The sequence below is a fragment of the Sturnus vulgaris genome, chromosome 5 (genome assembly GCF_052056855.1).
Source record: "Sturnus vulgaris isolate bStuVul1 chromosome 5, bStuVul1.hap1, whole genome shotgun sequence".
NCBI classification, from domain to species: Eukaryota; Metazoa; Chordata; class Aves; order Passeriformes; family Sturnidae; genus Sturnus; species Sturnus vulgaris.
Window position 1 is genome coordinate 38,472,570 of NC_142247.1, and position 22,255 is coordinate 38,494,824.

At 38.9% G+C, this 22,255-nt stretch overlaps 1 long non-coding RNA gene across 1 annotated transcript; it reads right to left on the reverse strand.

The window, feature by feature from the left end:
* Nucleotides 1–1,127: 1,127 nt before the first annotated feature.
* LOC148223670 (uncharacterized) lies at nt 1,128–21,852 on the reverse strand. Its single transcript, XR_015804186.1, has 3 exons — nt 21,792–21,852; nt 12,315–12,425; nt 1,128–4,517 (listed from the first exon to the last, which is right to left on the reverse strand). It is a non-coding gene; the product is annotated as an uncharacterized LOC148223670 (long non-coding RNA).
* Between the last annotated feature and the right edge of the window lie 403 nt (nt 21,853–22,255).

Sequence of the window (22,255 nt, forward strand, 5' to 3'; positions counted from 1 at the left end):
TTCTATTCGGCTAATCACTTTTGTACAGATTCTAGTTCCTCCAGAGTCATTCACTGGTCCCCCAGCCACTGTGAGAGCTCCATTAAATTTTGCCTGTGACCTTCTGTGCCTGAGAAAACTGTGTGAAACACTATTGGTGTTTGCAAAACTTTTATCATATACATACAATGCCTGGTCAGTGATCTTTCTCAGGACTGCTATCTCTGCCCTACCCAACTTTCCTGCTGCTCAAATTCTCTTCCCATTTATCCCATGAATACCCCCAAACTGATGCTCTTTCACGCCTGCATCTTGCCCTGACAACTGATTTCTTACCATGTGGGTGACGTGGTCATTCTACAGGACAAAAGGGGAAGAAACAACATGTATCTTTTAGTGACAGGTTGACTATGGAAAAGGTTACGTATACAGCAGTGGAAACAAGCCCTATTGTCTTCTTTATTTCAATGTGGATGTGTGGAATTGTTATCACTGTGTGATAATTCTGGAATTTATTCCAATTGATTTTGTATAACCAGAATAATGTCTCATTATGTTGTGTAATACACCTCAAGAAAAATAATGTGAAGTAAAATAGTGCTTCAGTCAGTGGTGTCCTACATGATAAGAGTTCTCCTATGAGAGGCTTTGTCCCATTGTTTTCTCCAGTGTCTGGCTTTTTTGTCTTTTATTTATTACTATTTTGTTGTGACAGTAACACAGATGTTGCTTTTCAAATACATTATCACTGTTGTTTCTCAACATTTCCCAAATGACACCATGATGAGACAGAGCACCATGCTTCCATTTCCTTGATAATCATTTTCTCCAAGGAAACTGATAGGTTTCAAATTTATGTTGATGATGAAGGTACAATTTGTATACAGCTAGACTAGTGAGTTGGGATTTTTTCACTCTCTCTTTTTTTTTCCTCTATCTTTTTTTTTCTTATTTTTTATTTTTTCCCCATTTTTCCAGCACAACAGCCTTTATGCTTTCCAGGTCACTGAAAATGGGACAGAATGCTCTGAGCTATGTGCCCTACTGAGTGGAACTGTTTTGTTCATATTCACTGATGTTCCCTTTGTAAAGAAAGAAAAAAAAAAACAAGCAAGAGAATGCAGAAGTGAATGTTTTTTATTCTGTGCTCTAACTTTAGAAAAACAAACAGATTACAGACCTCCTTTTTATTGGAAATATTTCACATATTTGGTCAGACACATTTTGCTATGGCGTTTGATAATTTTTACTGCACTACAAGGTTAATGTTTATATGAAACTGTTCTATTTCTGCAATGACACTTTAATGCAGTAGTATTTTTCAAAGAAAACATTTCATTATGGATTTTTTTCTCTGTATAAACAGGCTTCCCCCCTTGCATCCTCCTAATATTTTTAATATTAAAAAAATGTTTTATAAAACCATGTAACAGCATCAAAATAGTCAGAAGAATTGCAAAATCTGTTTTATTTTAAAGGATCTGATGCTTTGCACAGAAATACGATGAATGCTCACTGGAGTGAGATGAAACACAGAAGAAAAGTTGAGGTGAGGGAAATGTTAGCTACAAAGACATATTTTCTATAAAAATGAAAAAAGAAGTATCTTGATGCAAAAAGAATGGTGATAGGGAACTCACTCTTTCCTGGGTGTAACTTACTGGTTTTTCCTGTCTGCTGTTTTTCAAGTACCCTAAGACTGATGGATTCTAGTGCAGAAGACAGATGTAAAAGCAAAGATTCAATGTTTCAATGCAGTGCAATTTTAGTATTATTGGATAGGAAAAGAAGGGAGGGGAATACATTTTGAAACTGTAACTGGCCAATCATGATAATAGAAAATATGTTCTAACCATGTTTTGAGTGATAAAATGCAGTGGGTGGAAGATTCCTTCTTATTCATGTCTGTAAAACAGCAGATCATTATAGACATCTAGATTTCACCTCTAACAGACTGAAATTTCAGTGATGAGACTTCCTTTTCCTGACATCACTTTTTTTACATCTATAGTAAATATGTAGATCGTAAACTTGTAGATTTGTTTCTCTTAATGTGATTATATTTTCATAATTTCAGTAGAGGAATTGGTGTTGAAGATGCATTCAGAATCATCCATAGAGTGTCTGACAAAAGTTCTTTCACTAACATGAAACCAGCACATATAAATATTTGTCTATATATTTATGTACACACAGCAATAAACACAGTGACAAAATCTAGGGCATTTAAATTGTTCAAAGTGGGTTTGAAACATCTGATGGGGACAATCTTCATAAAGCAAATGGGGGTAATTTTCCCTAGATTTTAATTTTTAATCTGAGTACTCAAAAAATAAGCCACTGCATAAACTGGATTTTTTTTGTTTGTTGGGTCTTTTAAATTTTCAAATATAGGCTAATGGTTCATAACATCCTGGATGTGTTACTTGTTTTCCTTCCTTTTCTTTCCAATATGCTGATGAAAAGAGATAAACAGATAAGCTGACTCCAAAAAAATGCATTTATGCAGACTTTTGCTAGAATTAATGAAAACAACTCAATTATGTATCCTGTGACACAGAAGGAGGCATAAACCCTGGTTTCCAGTGTACCAAGGCCTTTGGCTCAATCTACACAAGTTTGTTTTCATGGGTCCATTTTCGGGAAGGAGCTGGTTGTAAGCATTTCACTCATTTTAAGTATTTTAGTGGAGCAGTTATTGAGTGTCTATCACTTTGCAATATTTAGATTTATGTACTGTTCACCACCTCCCTGGTTCCCTCAGCTTTGATGCATGCTTTCTCTTACAACTCAGAAGCAGACTGCCGCCTTCTGAAGCACTAACACCATTGCCTCTAGAATCTGGGGGATTTTTTGTGAAGTTTTCAAGGGCATATAAATCAGGCCCTGAGCTCTTAGCTGTAAGAAATAAGACTGGATCTTGGGCTCAGGTCGTGCCTCTGATAGATTCCAGAAACACATATTCTCAAGTAAACATAAACATGTGTGCAGCGTGTCAACATAACTTTGTCAAGTCGGAACACTGAAATGTAGAAATGAAAATAAGTAACCAAATGTTATTCATTATCCCAGACTCTTTTCTACAGAACACATCCTTTATTATCTGCTGGGAATCTTTGCCATTTAATCTGAGATTTAGGACAAACTGCCTAACCCCAGGTTTTAATTCTAGGCACGCTTCATTTTTTAAAGTTCTCCCCAGGCACAATCTCTGATTCACTGCAAAATGAAGTTTGACATATCTTATTATGAAGAAATACTTCATTTGAAAATGTACACAGTAGCTCTAGGAAAACAACAGCAAACTGAGGAAATCTTGCCAACAGTGCAGCCTTTTTACAAATGAAAAAAAAAAACAAAATAACATTTCTCATTAACAATGAAGTTTTCAAGAAGCTGTGAGTGGAATCTGCGAAGCTATCCTAGCTATAAAACTGTTACTCAGAAAATGCTGAGAAATTATGAATTGGCTATGCTGTCCTGAGAGCCCTTACCGAGAGTTCAATGGCCTGATGCATTCTTAGTAACCCTGTCACCTCTCCTTGTGGCTGTGGGAGAAACACAGGCAGAGTGTTTATTCAGCAGGTCTTGTGGTACCAGCTCCTCTGAGTCAGCCTTGAAGACATTTCGCAAGTGGCTGCATCCCAGGCTGCACAAAACCAGTTTGTCAAAATTTCATATCCATTTTGTCTTTCTCAGCAGAATTCTATCATTTTTGTGAAATCAGTACTTTAATGTGCACTTATAAAAGGCTTGGATTTAGTTCTGCAGCTTTCCCTCTCCACATTCTCTTCTGTTCATTGTTCTCCTCTTTCCACTGACATCTGCAATGACATCTTACATCCAGATATGGCTCATATTGCACATCTTATAAATCAGATTGTTCATTCATATTGTGAAGTGTTTCACATTTTCTGAGAATTCTTTGGGATGTCATAGCCTTTTCCTCTCAAAGAAAACTCCCTGTTAGGCTCAACATATTGCTACTTTTTCATTGAATGTGCTGAGGGGGGAAATGCAGAAAAGGATACTCTTTATTGATAAATATTTTTATTGGTTATGATATCAAATAAAATGTCAACAATTTAAAGTGGAAAGGTCATTATTAATGGAGAATGCAGGAGTGCATGGGATACTGGACTCTAGTTAAACCTTCATGGATTTTTCATCATCTCCAGTATCACTGTGAACTCCATGAAGCTTACTCATGTCTGGGAGACATTTCAGTAATAACTAGCTGGAGGGAAAGGGATTGGCAGCCTCATCACCTTGGTCTGCTTCTGTGAAATCTCCATGAATACTTAAGAGAGAAATACATGGATCCTGTCAGACCCAATGGATCGTTTCCATCCGCAGCTTTTTTCTATTAAAACAAAGAATTTTCCTCTTCATTTTAGGCCAAAAACAAGCCTGTAGTTTGCAAGTCTCACCACTTTGCTGTGACTCATGACTGTCATGTTGAGATAAATGCCTTCAAAGGCCAGACAAGAAGGACTTGGAAGCTCTATGAGCAGCCCATCTGACCAGGTGCTGTATTTCTGCAACAAAGAGAGTGTAAAAGGGAGTCAGCACCAGAAATAGATACATTTTCCAGAAACTTTTTCCCTTGTCATCCTTTTGTTTTCGTTGGGAACACTTTTTGTTTTTCAAGTAAGAAAAATAATCCAATTATAAGAATAGTCCCAAAATTTCTCTTCCTCACACAATAGACTCTTTAAATTATTCTTGATGCCATCCAAAATATTGTCCTATGGTAGGAGGGAGTTTTCTGCTCTTCTGAATATTATTTTAAATGCAAATTTTACTTGACTGAATGCTTAGGAAGGAGGCAGTAGATTCATTGCAATATTTCTTTCACTGTTTCATAAGGAGGGGGTTGAGATACATTTCCCTGTGCAGTTGTGTGGTTAGGGGCTGTGACTCCATCAAAAGGGGTGTCTCCTCATCAAAGATCAATTAATCAAAACCAGCACAGGGGGTTTTGTAGAAGGCAAGGAACCAGTGCTTCTCCTCTCAGTGTCTGTGCACAGCCAAGCAAACCGGGGGCTGCACGATGTCCCCAGCAGCCTGACCACAACCCACTGATTCACCAGGGCCCCACTTGCATGGTAGTCCACTAATCAACTTACCTGCTAATTGGAGAGAAACATTCTGCATGTTCTTCCAGCTCCAGCACAAACATAAAAGATTCAATATTATATTAATATTATTTAATATTATGTGCAGCTGCCTTGACAGTCCATGGCAATAGAGTTGTTTTTTTCGTTCTTTCAGGCGTATAAATATGAGTCTGCAGATGCAGAGGGCTGTCAGTTACCTCATATTCTAACTTCTTGGCAATTAAGTAATTCAGAAATAGTTTCATGCAGGTAAAAGTAGTTTTGGAAGAAAGATTTTAAAAGCCTCTTTTACATCAAGGCATCTCCTTTCATAGGTATGCTGAAGCAGGAGACCTAATCGCTCTTCTAGCTCAAAGCACACAGGAAAAATGTGAAATGTTACATCCTAGTAAAAGGTGATAGCAGCAGATAAAGAAATTGTGGCATTGTTATTACAAGGAAATCAGTTCAAATGTTTGGAGAAAGCTGCTGAATAACTGGCCTTTAAATCACTGTAACTAGTACCTGTACAGCCATCTTTAAAAAATGGATATTTCTAACGAGGAATGCCTAGGAATTAATAGGATTCAATATAGTAGGTTTTGCCACCTGTTCCATCCACAATTGTATTAAAAACAAAGTGCACAGAGGTGCTGTGACCTCCATCTGCAGCAGCAGCACCTTTGAGAGCTCAGAAGCTCTCTACCACTTCTAAATACTTTCTTTCTTTCTTTGGAGATGTGCATAGGTGAAAAATATCTGCAGGAACCGATAGAAGCAGTTCACCAAGATAAAGTATTCTAACGTTTCTGATATGTCAAGAACATCTGCTTCTTTCTTACATAAACCATTGAATGAATAATCTCATACAGCATTACTGAAGCATGCAATACTGCTGCACTAAGAGCTTTCCACTGCCCTCCAGATACACTTAAGAAAATAACTCTAAATGGAAGAGTGATACACACAATAGCTAAAGGGAATGAAATCACATTCAGAGAAGATAAAGAAATCATAAACAGACACCTGCATTTCTGGAAATTCCTTGGGCTCTTGCTATCAGCAATTCTAGCAAAACACTTCACAGCATAGGCCTAAGCCTGGTCCCAGAGCTTTCAGGTTGTACCACAGGCTCTGGCTCACATCGCTATTGTGAGAATAAACTACATCTATGAAAAGGAGTTACTTAGGAACAGGGAAAATACTATTAAAAATAAGTACTAGCCAGGAAATTCTTCCCCAGGAACTGAGGAGAAACTTTTAAGCATTAAAAGAAAATTGAGGAGGAACTGCAGAAGACCTAAGGGATGGATCCTCAAGACTGTCTTTGTGTGCATGTCAGAGTACTCAGCCAGGCCAGCTCCATCTGCCCATGTATGAAACTCAGGTTTAGCTATTTCTTATACCATGGAACAAAGGTCAAATTTCTGTCCTGAGACCACCATGTTAAAAATAACTCCAGGAAGATCTGGTCACTACTAAGGTTGTTTGATGCCATTTTTCAGAAGAAAATAGAAAGCAGGAGCAAGAAAGCACAATTAGTCTTGTACCAGGTCATCAGTGGTAATATATATGGGAATATAGAGTGACTTTGATCTAAATCTCTTCTGGTTCTGCAATTTCAGATTTCCTTCCTTGCTTCTTCACAGTTTAAATAAAATTCATTTGCCTGCTATTTTGTATTCCTGTTGTGTTACTTTCCCCCTTTGAGATAAACTCTTACACATTGTCCTTTTTTCTTTACTTTTCACCAATTCCTACACTGGGCAAGTGGACTGTCCTCTAACTTGGCTGCAGCTGAGTACTGTCAGTATCCCAGGGAACTCTCTCCTAATCTGCCCAGCTGAAGTGCTACTGAGCACAGCTCTACCAACTGTGTTTGCTCTGTTAACATCTTGACTACTTGACCTTTGAGCTCCACAACAAAGTCTGAACTGAAACATCAAACAATATATTCTTAAAACACCAACATGTCATATTCTTCATAAGGGACATATAGGTCAGTGCTAAATTTTTTAAAAGCTTTTCCTTTTTCTATGAATAAGGCCTGGATTTTTCAAGTGTATAAAATGCTGGAGTAAAGGGTCTTCCTAAAGTCTTTGTCTCCTGTAGTGTTACTACCTCCTCAATAAGAAAAAAGGGTGCTCTTGTTTAAGGCTATGGGGGGCATACTGAGATTCCCGTCCCATCTCTTAAATGTTCTGCCTTTTTTTCCTCTTAAAAATCCTGTTGAAAGGAGTGTATGTCTTAGAGTGAAATTCAGAGAGAAGGACTAGAATAGCTTCCTGCAGGCAGTTGCCAGGTTGATATATCAAAGTGATATTGCTTTCTGAATTGAGTGGCACCAATCAGCAGGAACTGTCAGTCTGGGGATATAATAACTGTGGTGCCAGTCGTCAGGAATCTAAATGAAAGTTTCAGCTGTACTTGTATATTTAAAGTGCCTGTTGGCTCAGGGAGGGAAATAGGAAGGGGGAAGAGCTTTCCTGGCATTGTCAAGGAAAGGATGGCATCTGAAAAAAAACATTGGTGAAGAACAGAGCACCTGGATTCTCCTCTGGGACCAGTATGCGAATGAGATGACCAGAGGCATGGAAGGGATCTCACATCTGCAGTCCCCTTAATTACAAATCCTGTTAACTATCTTTCTGAAGTGAAGGTGAATATTTTTACAAGCCTGTCACATTTGTCATGCTGATATCCTACCAAACTGCCTCTCTGGACTGCAGTCCAAATATAGATCCCTTTAAACCTCTGCTCAGCTGCTGTCTGACTCTGTCAATGCCTGAAATATGCAGACACCTGATTTTTAAATTCAGTTCCTCAATTCATACCAAGATGGTGACACAAACTCCCTCAGAGCTGGCAGAGCTTTTGGCCTTTCCTTCATCCTGCCCAGACATGGTTCCAAGCACATGGGGAAGCTGACAACACTTGGAGAGCCAGTTCAGGTGGGGAGGGCAAAGCAGTGGACTCAGTCACAGCACCCATCCATCAACCATGGGGATGAGGGACCTAATTTCCACTTTCCCACAAAACTTCTCTGGTGTCCAGCCTGTCACTGTAGGCACAGCTGTTTTGCCCCTCCTGTTGAAGCTGCTTCCTTCACATCACACAGGTGTGACCAGTATAAAGGTCAAGACTTTCAGGTGATGTCAGAGAGAGATCAGGTTGTTTTCTGCTTCCAGGGCTCTCTCAGAATATGATCATATTAAGATTTCTCAACACAAATAAATACTGTTGGGGCAAGAACAAACCCCTGGTTGCCTCACCCAGGAGTGCCCAGATCACTACTACATGATGCATTTTGGAAATCCTGAGGTATTGCCACTCATAGTGCTATGACTCATTGGAAGCCTTTTGCAAGTCTAGGTCTAAAATAACTGATGTAATCAGCTGGATCACCCTCCTCTGAGGAAAACACAGAGCTCTAGGGATCAGAGCTCTTTTAATCAAATTCTGTTATGTGAATCATATTTCAATTGGATTTTGCTTTTTTAATAGTCTGCACTGCAAACATGAGATAAATCATTATATCCATGCAGTACCTCTGACTAGTGAGTAAGGTCACAGCGCTGATTCAGTTTTCTGCATATACAACTATGATTCACCAGGCACAAGAAAACTCTCCAACCATAGCAATTCAGGTATCAAAACCAGGTAAAAGCTGTCTTTTCTGAACCACACAAGTGAGTCTTCATCCGCAAAAACCTCAGGCTGATTTAAGAATTATTGTGAGGAGTGTAGATCCTCAGCTTCAGGTACTCCTATGGTGCAGATCTGTGACACTCAACTAACTTGAAACATTGTCTGGAAAGCCATTCTCCTGCTGCATCAAGCAAAAATGTCACCATCTACAAAAAAGGGTGAAATTACATGAAATGTGACATCCTAATTCCTGATATTGAGTTTCTAGGACAGTAAGACACAACTCCCACCACAAAAAAAAAAAAAAAAGGATATCAGAGGAGGGCCAGCCACCTGGCCAAAAGGATCCTTCCTAAAAGTTCATAAGCCAGAAGGACCTGTCATTCATCCAGACATTTCAGTTATGCAATTAAATATTCTGCCTTTAAACATATTTGGGGTTTATGCTCTTAAATTATACGAAATTGAAACTAAGTTGCCTAATGAAGAAAACACCTTTGAAAATAAATTTTATCTAGAACAATTTTAAATATGTATTAAAAAAATTCTCTTTTCTCATTTACATCTATCTTCCAGTAATGAAAAAAAGAAATCATGATGGCTGTGGAGTGGGCCTAAATGGACATTTGACATATATCCTTTTCCTGGAAAAGAATCAAATAAATTTAGCACAGGTCTTATTCCTAAATTTATCTGAGCATGCTCTCTTGAATATGATAAACACTGAAAAGGTGACAACTAGCTTAAAAGGATATGTTATACTGATTTTATAAATGGATTCAGGTTAACCAGATATGACTGCAGAATTTCCTACCATCTGTCCCTTTGGGGAATGCTCTGCAGTATTACTGAAGATATATGGCAGATCTCATGCTTAGCCTCTCCAGGCTGTTTTGTCCTCCTGGATGTTGTCAATTGCATTTGCATTTCTTTTCATTCTCAGATTTTTCATCCTGGTGTCCAGTGAGGAACAGATTCTTGTGTACACATCCTGGAGCAGTGTTAAAGGCAGATAGTTGCAGTGTATTATTGGCTGTCTTAAAATCCTGGATTTCTTCCTTAAAGGATTTTGCTTAATGTCTGCTGTGCCAGCAGTAGAATGATCTTTTTTATTATTCAGCTTTAGAGCAGCTGTCAGAATAAGAAAGAATTATAGAAGGCATCCAAAACTGTTTTTCGTTAAATAATAAAAAGAAAATTCACTTCCTCAAAATATTTGTGAAATATTTAACCTGGGAAAAAAGGGCCAAGCCAATATTGAATGGCTGAAAAATTAAACTAAAAGTATTCAGAAATAACATGCCAATATCTAATAGTGGCAGTAATTAACCTGATTATGGGGAGAGCATAATAACCTTTAGTCTCTAAATTAAACTCATATCTCTTAGTAATGACAATCCTATTCCAAAACAACTCCTTCATAGGGACTATTGGTTCAGATTATCTGATTTGCACCATGTAAAAAATCAGAACACATGATAAGGAACATTTCTAACATTTTCCTAACATTTTCAGAATGGTTTTACTTGGAAACTATTTTCTTTGGCTTTATGAATGGGATGAACCACAAGGAGTTAACATAGCTTAACTAGCCAATGAAAATCAAAAGCCAAGGATGAAAGGAAATAAGGAAAGGAAAAGGAAAATTTAAGCTCTTGATCATGTTTATTTTTAATGTATGACATTTACATTTCCACTAGTTTTCATTGCATCTGGGAGTTTATCAGGATATTAAGAAAGATAAGGAGTCACAGAAGGAGAACTTCTACAAATCATCTAATAACTGTAAGGAGATTTGGGGAAACAAGATCCCTGATGATTATGCAATTGTTGCTTACAGTGATTTGAACACATTCCTCTGCAGAATCACGTCTGGGCTGAGATATGGACACAGCACAAAATGGATCAATGTTCTGATGCTCCAAAACTGTTATATTGTTATGATGAAGCCTTTTTACTTTAAATATTATCAACTTTTTTTTACTAGAGAAAGAATTGTGAATTAAACATTTCAAAATCATAACAGTTACTGGATTGTAAACTATTGTACCCAACTAGTTATTTTACTTAATATTTTCACTCCTCTGAATATTTTCCGTGTTGATTTGGTTGGTTTTTGTTTGTTTCTTTGAAAGGCAGAGACCATTCCCTAAAAGATATATGGACATTCAAAGAATGTAATGCTTGCAGGCAAGCTCCACATTTTTTATTTATAAATTATGCTCCCATTTGGCTGAACATTTGGCAGTGTCTTAGCTCACCTTGATAATTCTGTTTGCCAATTTGATCTGACTCATGAGAAACAGAACAGTCCTCTTGCAGTGGAAAAAATTAGAAATTAGAAATTTCATGAGGTTGTCATATAAATACACTGGCCTTTATTTAGAGAGGTCCAGGTAGCCAGTTGGCTCCTTGAATTTTGATATATATGTTTATCCACAGCCTCAATTTTATTAGCTGTGTTGGCAGAGGATTGTGAATTGCCTGGTGGGAACAAGGGTATTTTTCAAGAGCTTGTCAATTGTTCCTGTCTTTAACAGACAAGTAGCATTAGATGAGCTGGACATTAGAGATATAGAAATAAGTAGAAGGAACTATGAACTTAGCCAGCACATTGGTAGATAAACATGATTTTTAGCAGATTATTCTATTATTTAAGACCAGGTAATGAAGTGACAGACATTAAGTGTCTTCTGCTCCCTGCTGACCATGAAACACCTCCACTGACAGAGCAGAGATGCTGAGTTACACTCGCCTGCTGCTTTGCATTGCTCATGTGAGGAGACGAAGCTCAAGCAGGAAGGATTGATCAAGAAGCCCGGCTCTGAGTGTGCAAGAGCAGTGCTGTGGGGCAGTGCTTGGGAAGGAAAAAGAGACACTGAGTCCGCAGGGGAGAGCAGGTTTGGGCAGTGAGCGCCTGCATTGAAAAAATCTGTGGGAAGGGTCCAAGGCTTTAAGTATTATGATGAGGAGCCCAGTGTTTGGAGGGGGTAAAGGCACAAAAACCTCAGATTAAATGAAAGTGTTGACTTGGCAGAAACTTGCATTATCTTTATTTTTAAGGAACGTATATTGACATGATCTAAAGAAGCTCTCTGTTTTGAGGTTAAAAGTTGCTAGGAGAAATATAACCTTTCAACCAGTTAAAGCCATAACAGTTTCCCATCTCCTTGTCTGGTGAAGGGCTAATGTGACAGCTGCCATGAGGCATCTACAGTTATTCCAAAAAATAACAAGAGGATGTAGGAAGATGTAGGAGTATGAGCGAGTTACAATAACTTTTCACAAGTTTTCGTCCTGATTGTATCAAGGCTTTATGCTGAGCACCTGATGGCACCTGCTTCCCTCACCTGATCCCAACAGGGAGGCTCGAGAGGCTCTGTTGCAACCATCATCTCTGCATCACTTTGCTTATGATGCTGCACCCCATACTGCTCTGTCTTCAGTGAAGGATACTGAAAATCAGCTAGATTTAAGATCAACTTCCAATACCATTCAAAGGTTAGATTTAATGCTGATTTGCTGATTTGTGTAATGTTTATGTTTTACTTCCAGTATTGCCTGATCATGTGAAAGATGTCAACCTACCATCATTCTTCAGTTTCTCCATTTGTTCAAACAGTGGATGCAGACACACAGAATAAGTTGGACCACTTTCTGGGATGGCTCAAGTTTCTGATGCAAGGTTCCTCAATGAATCTGTAACAGAGGTTGAAGGGTTCTTGCTGAGGAAGACAGGGCTTCTATTACAGATAGAGAGGTTTTGTGATTAAGACAGTCTACCAAAAATTCTGCACTAAATATTCAACGAAATATATAGTCTTTGGTGCTTCAAATTAGCTGCCTAAATTAAAGGCTTACTTCAAGCCTAATCTTTCTATCTTTCTTAATTATAAAAATTCAGCCAATATCACTCCTCACCACAACATACTGCACAAATAAAAATTGCAATGAGTAACACCACAGAAAAATTCCCCAAGGACGTCTATAATTCTGTCACATGGAAAGATTTGAGTAGGATAAAATAAATGTGTCCACGGGGCATGCACTGAAATATGAGGATAAAACAAAAATATTGAGGAGCCACTCAATCACTGAGTGCAGGACACTGAATGAGACAGTCTTGCAAAAAAATCTTTGATCCCCAGTCAAACTGCCAAAATTCATACACAACAAGGGGACAGCCCAGGGCTGTACAGAGTGAAATGCAGAGAGATACACAGAAAGCTTAATTCTGGCATTTTGTAACTTTTCACTGTTTGGTTTAAAACCTTGATGTAACTTTATTGGGTATCCTTTTTAGAACATAAGGTTGACCAGAGGTGAAGACTACCCTCATAATTTTATGGAAGTTCTACTGTCACCTGCGTATATTTTGCATATTTTCAGAGCAAGCCACTTTTATTTTAATGTGGTACAATTGTGCTGAACTCCTGTTGAAATTATCTCCTGATTCGGTAGTTTTACTTGATAGCCATGAGAGGAAACCGTTTATAATTTGCTGTTCCCTGTATTATCATCGCAATTTGTTCCATGGAACATATGTTCACTCACCTTGGGTGCCACATAATTTTCATTAGAATTTGATTTCTTCTATTCTGACTAGCACAGGTTTCAGAAGCCGTATGAAGCAAGAAATTTTGAGCTCATTCATCTTGCATCTGCAGTGAGGGAATTGACTGCAGTAGCCAACACCAGTGAAGGTAACACACACACACATCTTAGCCCTACTATGAATTGGTGCCTGCAGCAACTCTTGCTCCAAGATAGCTTCAAGGCAGGGCTGTTCCCTGGTTCTGGCCTAATTCTGGGAATTAGTTTGTTGCATATATAGATGGAAGCACATGTTATGCTCATTTAAGAGTGTCAGGAGCTGGCACAGCAGCCTGTACTATCATTCAGGTGAAGAGAGGGTTCAGGCTAAGCAGACCAGAGCTTCTCTTCCATTTTTCCCTGATCCTGTGTGATCTGGAAATGAAGGGGAAAAAAAACCAAAACTAAACAGAATCAGACCTAATATTTCTTAACACATTTAGTTTGGTCAAATACGAGGTCTTCTTCCTAAAAATGTTGCAGTTCTCTGTACCTTGTCAGTTGAAAGAAGGGAAAGTGCATATTCTCAGTGAGTATCACTAATGTGTCCTACCAGTCTGGTGCAATATTCAAAGGATGAGAACTGACAGTTCATCCTCTTTTGCTCTAATATGCTGAATCTAAATGCCCTAAAGTGAAGAAAACTAGAATTTCATTTCAAAATTCAACACCCACATCCCTAAATTCAGGAGTATTTGGGATTAGTTTTAATGTTCATTCCCTACAGGGATAAAAACAATTTGGTTTGAAGCCAGAAAAATCTGGGGTTCTCTCTTCTCCTTCCTACTGTTGTCTGAAAAATCAGTCTCATGGCTAATTGTAGACTGCACCTGCAGAATATTAAAGGTGGGAAGTGTGCAATGCATTTTGAGTGACACTCACCTTGGTATGATGGATGCTTCCTGACAGTGCAAACACAGTGAAAGGATAACATCTGTCCTCTCCCATCACAGGACCCTGACAGCAGTCAGACAGTAGGCATCCTGTGTCAGCCACTGAGTGGGCTGCCCAGTCTGATCTGACTGTCTCCTCAGGCACATGTGTTGTAGAAGGGGGCTGCTGAGCAAACTCCTTTGAAGCTGTCCATTCCCTGTCCCTCAGTTTAACACTCTGCTGGAGCTAGAGCTCCCTATCTGCTCAAGAAGTGTTACATGGTGTTGGGATTCAGAGACTCTAAGCTAAAACATTAATTGAGCACATGTTAACCATTGCCATCCAGTATTCAGAGGAAGAGCTCTTAGAAAAGGAAACATTAAATACATACGGGAAATATTAAAGATTAAATATTAAATAATATAAAATAATAATAAATAATAATATTAAATATTATCTGTTATGCTTTGCACAACTAAAAATAAGATGTAGTTAGCTACTATAGATACTGTGGTTCTTCCTACACAGATATGGCTCTTTTCTTCTCCTACCTCTATTAATAGGATTTCAGCTGCAATATTCATTTACATAGCATTTATATTGCATTAAGACTAAAATAATTTAGTGCCCATGGAAATTCAATCCTCCAAAAGTTTCTTTAAGAGGTGGTTTCTTGGTGTCTGCTGGATAAAGATGATAACCTATTGCCTGGGCTCCAGAGCTGAGAAAGAAAGGCAGCATCTCAGTCAGTCCTTTCAATGTCCTCCTGACCCACATGATCAAACTTTTTTAGTTCCCCACATTCTGACTGACAAGTTAATCACTAATGACCCTTCACTTAACACAGAAGTAGGACTAATGTTGGATTCATAAATAAAAGATCTCTTCCTTCTACCTATAGGGTTTCACTTGAGAACCTGTATCATTTGCCTATGCATGGGTTAGTAGGGCTACAAAATATTATCTTCTTCCAATAAACCCAGGTTAAATAAAATACTAATATCCACACAAGCATAAAATCACCCCAGGTACACCTGCCTGCATTCTCATCTGGAGAGGCAGAATTCCAGCTTAAAAACAGAGAATAGTGAAATGCAGTCTGTAATCTATGGAGGTCTAGGTAGTTCATTCTGCACCCTGTCTGGTCCCTAAAACAACTTATGGTAGGTCAAAACTCACTCATGGTGGAGAAAGAAAGCCATTATATGTATTTGAAGTGGTGAACATAGAATCAGAAGATAGAATTTTCAGCAAATGCATTTGGGTTCTGCACTGCTCAAGTCTTTTACTTGTAATCTTTTTTCCAGCACTTTGACTGGAAACGCTCCTGAAGGGTGAGTATGTATGTCTTGAGGGAATAATCAATCAGAATCTTCCTCAGATAGTGCCATAAAAATGCCACCAAGCATTCCTTAAGATGACCATCCTCCACTCCTGATTTTTCTGAATCTCATAGTTAAATGCCCCAGCCTTCTACACGTGGGTAAGGATCCAGAATATTTCAATTAAATCTGCCTTTCTCTTTAGCTGCTTTTTTTTCTGTTCTGTGGCACAAATTCAAGTAAGCAAAGCACCAAAGCATGTAAACTACACGATTAGATCTCTTCCCCTTTATCTGTTCATCACCTCTACTCTGACACTGGAAGAAACGCCTATTTTTGGAGCTGAGAATCTATTTGAATCTGAGCACTTAACACAGCAGGGTCATAGTCAGTAGCAGATGCTCCCTGGGGACTCATTAGGACTTCCAAAATTGTGCATAAATGCAATATGGATTATATATATATATGCTCCTGCAGCTTGGAAATCCCAGTGTAACTGTGATGTACTTACACTGAAGCCCAGAAAAGAAGTGGGCATCTTTGCAATCACACCCAAAGCAGGAAGATCTGTTTCCATTCATTATAATTTTTTTCAGCTGAAACAAGCTGAATCACAAAATTTTGCTTTAACTACAGCTCATAACAAATCTTCCTCCATTCTTTGTCTACCAGGTGAAGCTTCAGGATGGCTGAGCACATCTGTCTTCAAGTGAAATAGATTCATTGGTACTGGAGTAATTTAAGGACTTCCTCTAAGCCAATACTAAAACTACTTGCCAGGATGACCCATGCGGGACAAGCTACAGAGTGAGAAAAATTAACTGGAAGAAGCAGTTTATTTTAATTTTTGTTCATCTATTTTCTTTTTCCCACACTGCTAAATAAAATGAAAAGAAAACCAGCCTGCCCAATGTTACTTCAGCCTGCCACCAGTGCTGATGGACTCAGCCTTGGCCAGCAGTGGATTCACAGCTCACTTCATTACACACAGTCTCTGCTGCTTTTTCCTCTAAGGGGGAGAATTCCTCATGCTCTTCTCCCACTCTAGGGTGGTGGGGTGGGGTCCCTCCCTCAGCAGGCAGCCCTCCACAAACTTCCACAATCCAGGTCTTTCCCATGAGCTGTAGTTCTTCAGGAACAGGTCCAGCATGGCATCACAAGTCCTGCCTGCAAACTTGCTCCAGAGTGGACTCCTCTCTCTGTAGGTCCTGCCAGGAGCCTCCAGCGTGGGCTTCCCACAGGCTCAGTCTCCTCCAGGCATCCACCTGCTCCAGTGTGGGGCTCTCCACGGGCTGCAGAGGGACTGCCTGACTCACCAGGGTCTGCAACAGGGGCTGAAGTGAAACTCTTCTCCGGCACATGGGGCACCTCTTTGTCCTTCTTCACTGACCTAGGTGCCTGCACAGCTGTTCCTCTCACACGTTCTCACTCCTCTCTCTGCCTGGCACTGCTATTGTGCCAAAATTCCCCTCTTCTTATCGGTGTTATGGCAGAGGAGCTGCCACAGTACAGATGGGGTCAGCCTTGGCCAGCCTGTCATGGAGCTGGCTGCCATTGACTCTCTGGACATGGTGGAAGCTTCCAGAAGCTTCTCACTGAGCCACCCTTGTAGCCACCCTACAATCAAAACCCGGCCACACAAACTCCTCCCACAGACCCCTCTGTTGTTTCTGTGCTGTATTTTTTACCCTCATATGGATCTCAGATATGCAAATATAACAAATTACACTTTGACCTTCATTCACTTAAACTGGAGTCTAAAATCTAGTTCACATGGAGACAGTTAAAGTTCATGAGAAAGGATGCTAATGAGCTGGTTTTACATTTAAACTGAACTAAAACCAGGGTTGTATTTTTTTTCTTGGCAAGAAAATAAGCTGTTGCAAAAGGCCTTGATGAGGAAAAAAGTTACAAGAAATAAAAAGTTCTTTTGACTTTTGATCACTATGAAGGTCTTTAGGGTTCAGAAGTATTTAAGGGTTTTCATGCTAGTTCTGTGGAAACCTAGAGTTAATAGAATACTTTAACATTTAACATCATATTTATTTATTTGAATATTTTTACCCTGGTCAACCTTATTATGTCTGATTATTTTCATGTTTCAGCCCTAAATTATCAGCATGAGGATCAAGTACAACACTACATTTTTCTGTTTAAAAAGAAGTTCACTGAAAAGCGACAGAGTGCTGAAATAGCGAAAATATTTTTTCCAAAAAATAACCTTTTCTGCAGCAGTCTCACTGATAACTTTGTTAAATTATGGAAGATCTCACAATACCCATTGGAAGATCTCACAATACCCATAAACTTCCTTATAGGTCTCTAGTGCCTGTGCTGTCCCAGTATATTTGCACTTACCAGAATCAAGCTATGAAAAAGAGGGCTCTTTCTCCCTCATTAATCTAGACTTACATTCAGAGAAAGACAAGTGTTCTCAGGTGGCTTGGTTTTTAAGTGACTACCTTGAATTACTGAAATCTATTCAAAAGTACCAGCTACCTCTCTAAAAGCTGGGTCTTATTAAACTTTTCGCTTTGAGCAACCTAAACTAGCTAAATTAAATCTCACACTAAAGCTAAATGTAGGTGTGTGTTAATGACATTTGTTGTAACTGGAGGTAGGAAACATTCAGGAGAGTTCCCTTTTGCTTTCACATGGTGTGTTCATGGTGCACATGCAGGCTTTTTCTCCCAAGTACCAAGAGTACCAAATTCACATCAAACTTGAAAATCAGGCAGCTGACTCCATGCTTCTTCCTCAGTGACAAAGGTGTCTTTGGATGTTTGTGGATTATAGCTCTGCACCTCTCTTCTTGCTTTCGACTTTGCACTTCATTCAGCTGTTCAGTGGGTCACTGTGACCAAACCACAGGTGTCACCAAGCAGGAGCAGAAATGGAGAATGACCCTGCAGCCTTGTGGGGTCCTCAGAGGAGCTCCACAGCCTGGCACCCTGCATGTGTGCAGGTCACCACTGCTCTATAAGCTGATCTACAGCCACAGTGCTGGCTTATGGAAAAGGGTAGGAAAAGAAGAGGGGTGAGTTATCCAAACAGGAGAGCTAAAAATGCTCTTCCTCCACAGAATAAAAACTTGAATAGATGAGTCTATCAGTAGGATTTAAAAAATCAGCTCTGACAAGAGATGGTAATACAACATTTGTTTCTTCTGGTAGATTTTGCAATTCAGATTTAAGCTTGTGACACTTTAGTGTATGAGAAAGCTGTCAGAAGCATTTTAAGCATAGTTATTTTTCTCTTTCCTAGTCTGTGTTAAGGTAACCTGGGTTTTTATCTTGAGGAATTAAAGTAGGACATTTTCTATAATTCTGAAATAGTTTTTAAATATTGTCTGTAAGACACAGCTTTATGCTGCAAAACGTGACGATGAGGTAATGTTTCTTAGTATTCACTTGATATAACCTAATTTATTCATTGCTTAATCACCCCTGATAAATATGCACCCCTCCAAGTGAGATGACTAAACAGTATATATCGCTATCACACATCTTCTCTCCATGAGATTCCAAAAACATTGAATGCATGGGAAATATGTTTCTCCCACCAAGATTAATCTGTGCAGTCAGGGAGCCTGATGCATTATACAGCAATTCATTTCAGTGAAATATTTCTACATGACTGTTGATAGAGAACAAAGCTGGAACTTGCTGAAATGGTTGTACATGGTATGCACTTGCCTCACAACAGCAGGAAACTTTTAGCAGTACAGCAGCTCATTCCTAAAAGATTCTTTTCTTAAGCCAAGATGCAGCAAAGTTGGCAGCTCAGCCCCATCCAAAGTGGTGCTAGACAAGATGCAGAACCACAGGGTTTGGACAGATGTACCACTGACAGATGGTGCTGAGATTAGTCATTATCAATCAGCTTCAACTTGCATTCATTTCTCTGGTTCACTGCCAGTCAGCGATGAACCCTGCCTGATAATGCCTTATTACAGGCTAATATTTATTAAGAATTGCTGACTCCCTAAAGGATGGAGGCACAGAGCCTGCTCATAGGAAAGGACAGACATAACAGACTGAGTTTGCTCATTATCACTAACACTGATGCTTACAGCTCCAGCATCAGCTCTGCCAGTCCCACTCTCTGTAAAGGGATCAAGGGCTGCACAGAATGGAAAGACCAGCTGCCACTTCTCTTAGAGGGATTTCCACCCAGTTAAGGCCAAAGTGTGGTTTTTGAGGTAGTATAAGTGGAGCATAAGTAGGCACTGATATCTAGATATCCAAGACTGGCAATTATATTAGTACTATGTCCACTGTGTCTCAAGAATTAAAAAAAAGTACATGTATAAGTACATATACAGATACATATACATATGCCACTCTATTGTATAGACATATGTGTATAAGAAGGTAGATGGGTCTGTATATTTACACCTGCCTCTTCCTCCATAATACAACCTTATGAAGTGGCAGTAACAAAGCAGGACTGGATTCACTACATCTTCTATGATCACCCATAAAATTTTAATGTAATATTAAACTCATTCCCCAACCCTAATCTACAAGGCTGTAATAAAAACCTAAACACGAATGCACTAGATTCAGCCTTGATTTGTTCAACTCAATCTCATACCAAGACTCAAGTCTCTCCCTTGGCATTAGGGAGATTGAAAAACTGATGCTAAAAATAAAGACAGTTGTCCTTACAGTCTGACTAGTATCTACAAATTATATTAAATTCCTCTAGAGAAAAGAAATGCAATTATGCTATAAACAGTAACCAACATATTGCATGTTCATTGTTGAGGTGTCACGGAAAAGTTTTCTAAAATCTTCATTGCTGATATTGACTGGAAGAAAAATAAAGCTATAATAGACAGCTGGTTTAACAAAACTGTCCTAGCACATCTTTTATTTGATAGGGATTAAATGAAAATTACAGCATAATGCAATATACCCAAGTCAGCACGGTAGTAAGAGGAGTCATTTCATCAACAGGATTAAGTCTCACAAAAGAGTAATCCATAATGGAAGTTACAAGAATGGAGGAAAAGAGAGAGCTAAAATGGTTGTTCTTTTTCCCCAAGAGTTATAAGGAGATGATCTAATGCTACGTTTTTACAAGCAGAGATCTTTCCCAAAGCATTTCCTAGGATCATTTCTTTTATATTTAATGAATTTCAGGAAGTGAGGAAGGTTGATGTTTTATGTAGTCCCTGAAGAGAAGAAAAAAGCCATAAAGATATTCTATGTATCTTATTTTAAAGCTGCCAGATATACTACTTTTTTCTTCAACAAAGACTCTCCAGCAATTTATGAATGCAGTTAAATGTTCAGACATTTCAGTGCAGGAGAGGTTTTACCTGTGCAACTGAGAATATTGGGAATTTATAAATCCCAGGTTCTCAGCAGAAACGTGCCTCCAAAGCGGTGCTGGTGAATTGATTTCTCCCCTGCAGATAGCTAGAGTTTCATCACAAACTCTCCCCAAACTCATTTCATACCAATGCTCTCCTGTGTAGGCTGGGCAGTGTCCAGCTGCCTCTCCCAGGATGGAAGAGCCTTTCAGCAAGGGAGGCACAGTGGGATGCTGCAGTCTGTGTTTGGAGGTGAAGTTCAGTGAGAAAGCCCAGGTCACAGGAGAGAAAACCACTGTGTGCACCTCCTGTGAGACAGCACCCAAGAATCAAGTAATTTCTAGCACAGGAATTTCTCTACAAGCTAGGAAGCACAGGTGCATTCAGAATCCCTGTAGATGCTCATGGCACTTCCATAGGTACTTCTCAAGGCTAATGTAATCCAAGTGAAAAAAAAAAAACCAAACCAAAACCAACCCACCTTTAAAAATAATTACCTACTCGGAATTCATTCTTCAGTGGAATATAGCTAATTTGAGCAATTAGTTGGTCAGAAAAACACATCTAACTTTTCAGTATGAAATACAGAGAGGGAAGGTAGCATCCTTTAATTTCTTTTTTTTTAAATTCATGAGCAGGATTTCAAGTAAATAACCAGCTAGTAGAAAAAGAAAATATTTGAAACATTTTAATTCACAGAAAATCACGTGAAAATAATCTGCAGCACTGATGTGTTATAAACTGCTTTATGTGCAAAATATCACATTGGGTCATATTGTATTTTATAGCTGAAACACAAGCTCAGCTGACAACCGACACTGCTATTTTGGAGGAACTTCTTATGTATCAAAGCAATTTTTCTGATATTTTCTAAAATCCCACACAGGCTAATGCAATTTGGAAAAAGAGTAAATTGAATTGATGCCAAAGAAACATACCTGAAAAAAAGATTCATACCTTAAATAATAGAGGTCTGAACTTGCAGGACTGACTTAGATAAATAGGTTGCCTAGTAGGTTGTTTACTGTGCTATTGGACCAGGAGCATGATAAAGTAAGCGGAAAAGGGACTGCATAAGCTTTATCTCCATAACAACCAAGAAAAGAACGATTACAAAAGAGCATGGAGAAGCCACCTTCACAAAACAGGCTTTAACCTTAGAGCAATGGGAGCAGCACAGCACACTGTGCTGTTGATGTCTAAATAGGAAAAGACAGTTTTGGCTCAAAACTCTTGCATCTCACACTAAGTTGGGTGCTGCAGTTGGAATAATAAAAGTACAAAGCTATCTAATACAGCAGCCATATGGAACAATAAATTCTTTTAGAGGAATTGAATTATGATCAGTGTCAGTAGAGGAAGGAAAGATAGCATGGCATTAAAGTGCCGTTCAGAATACACCTTTATATCAAGCAATCATT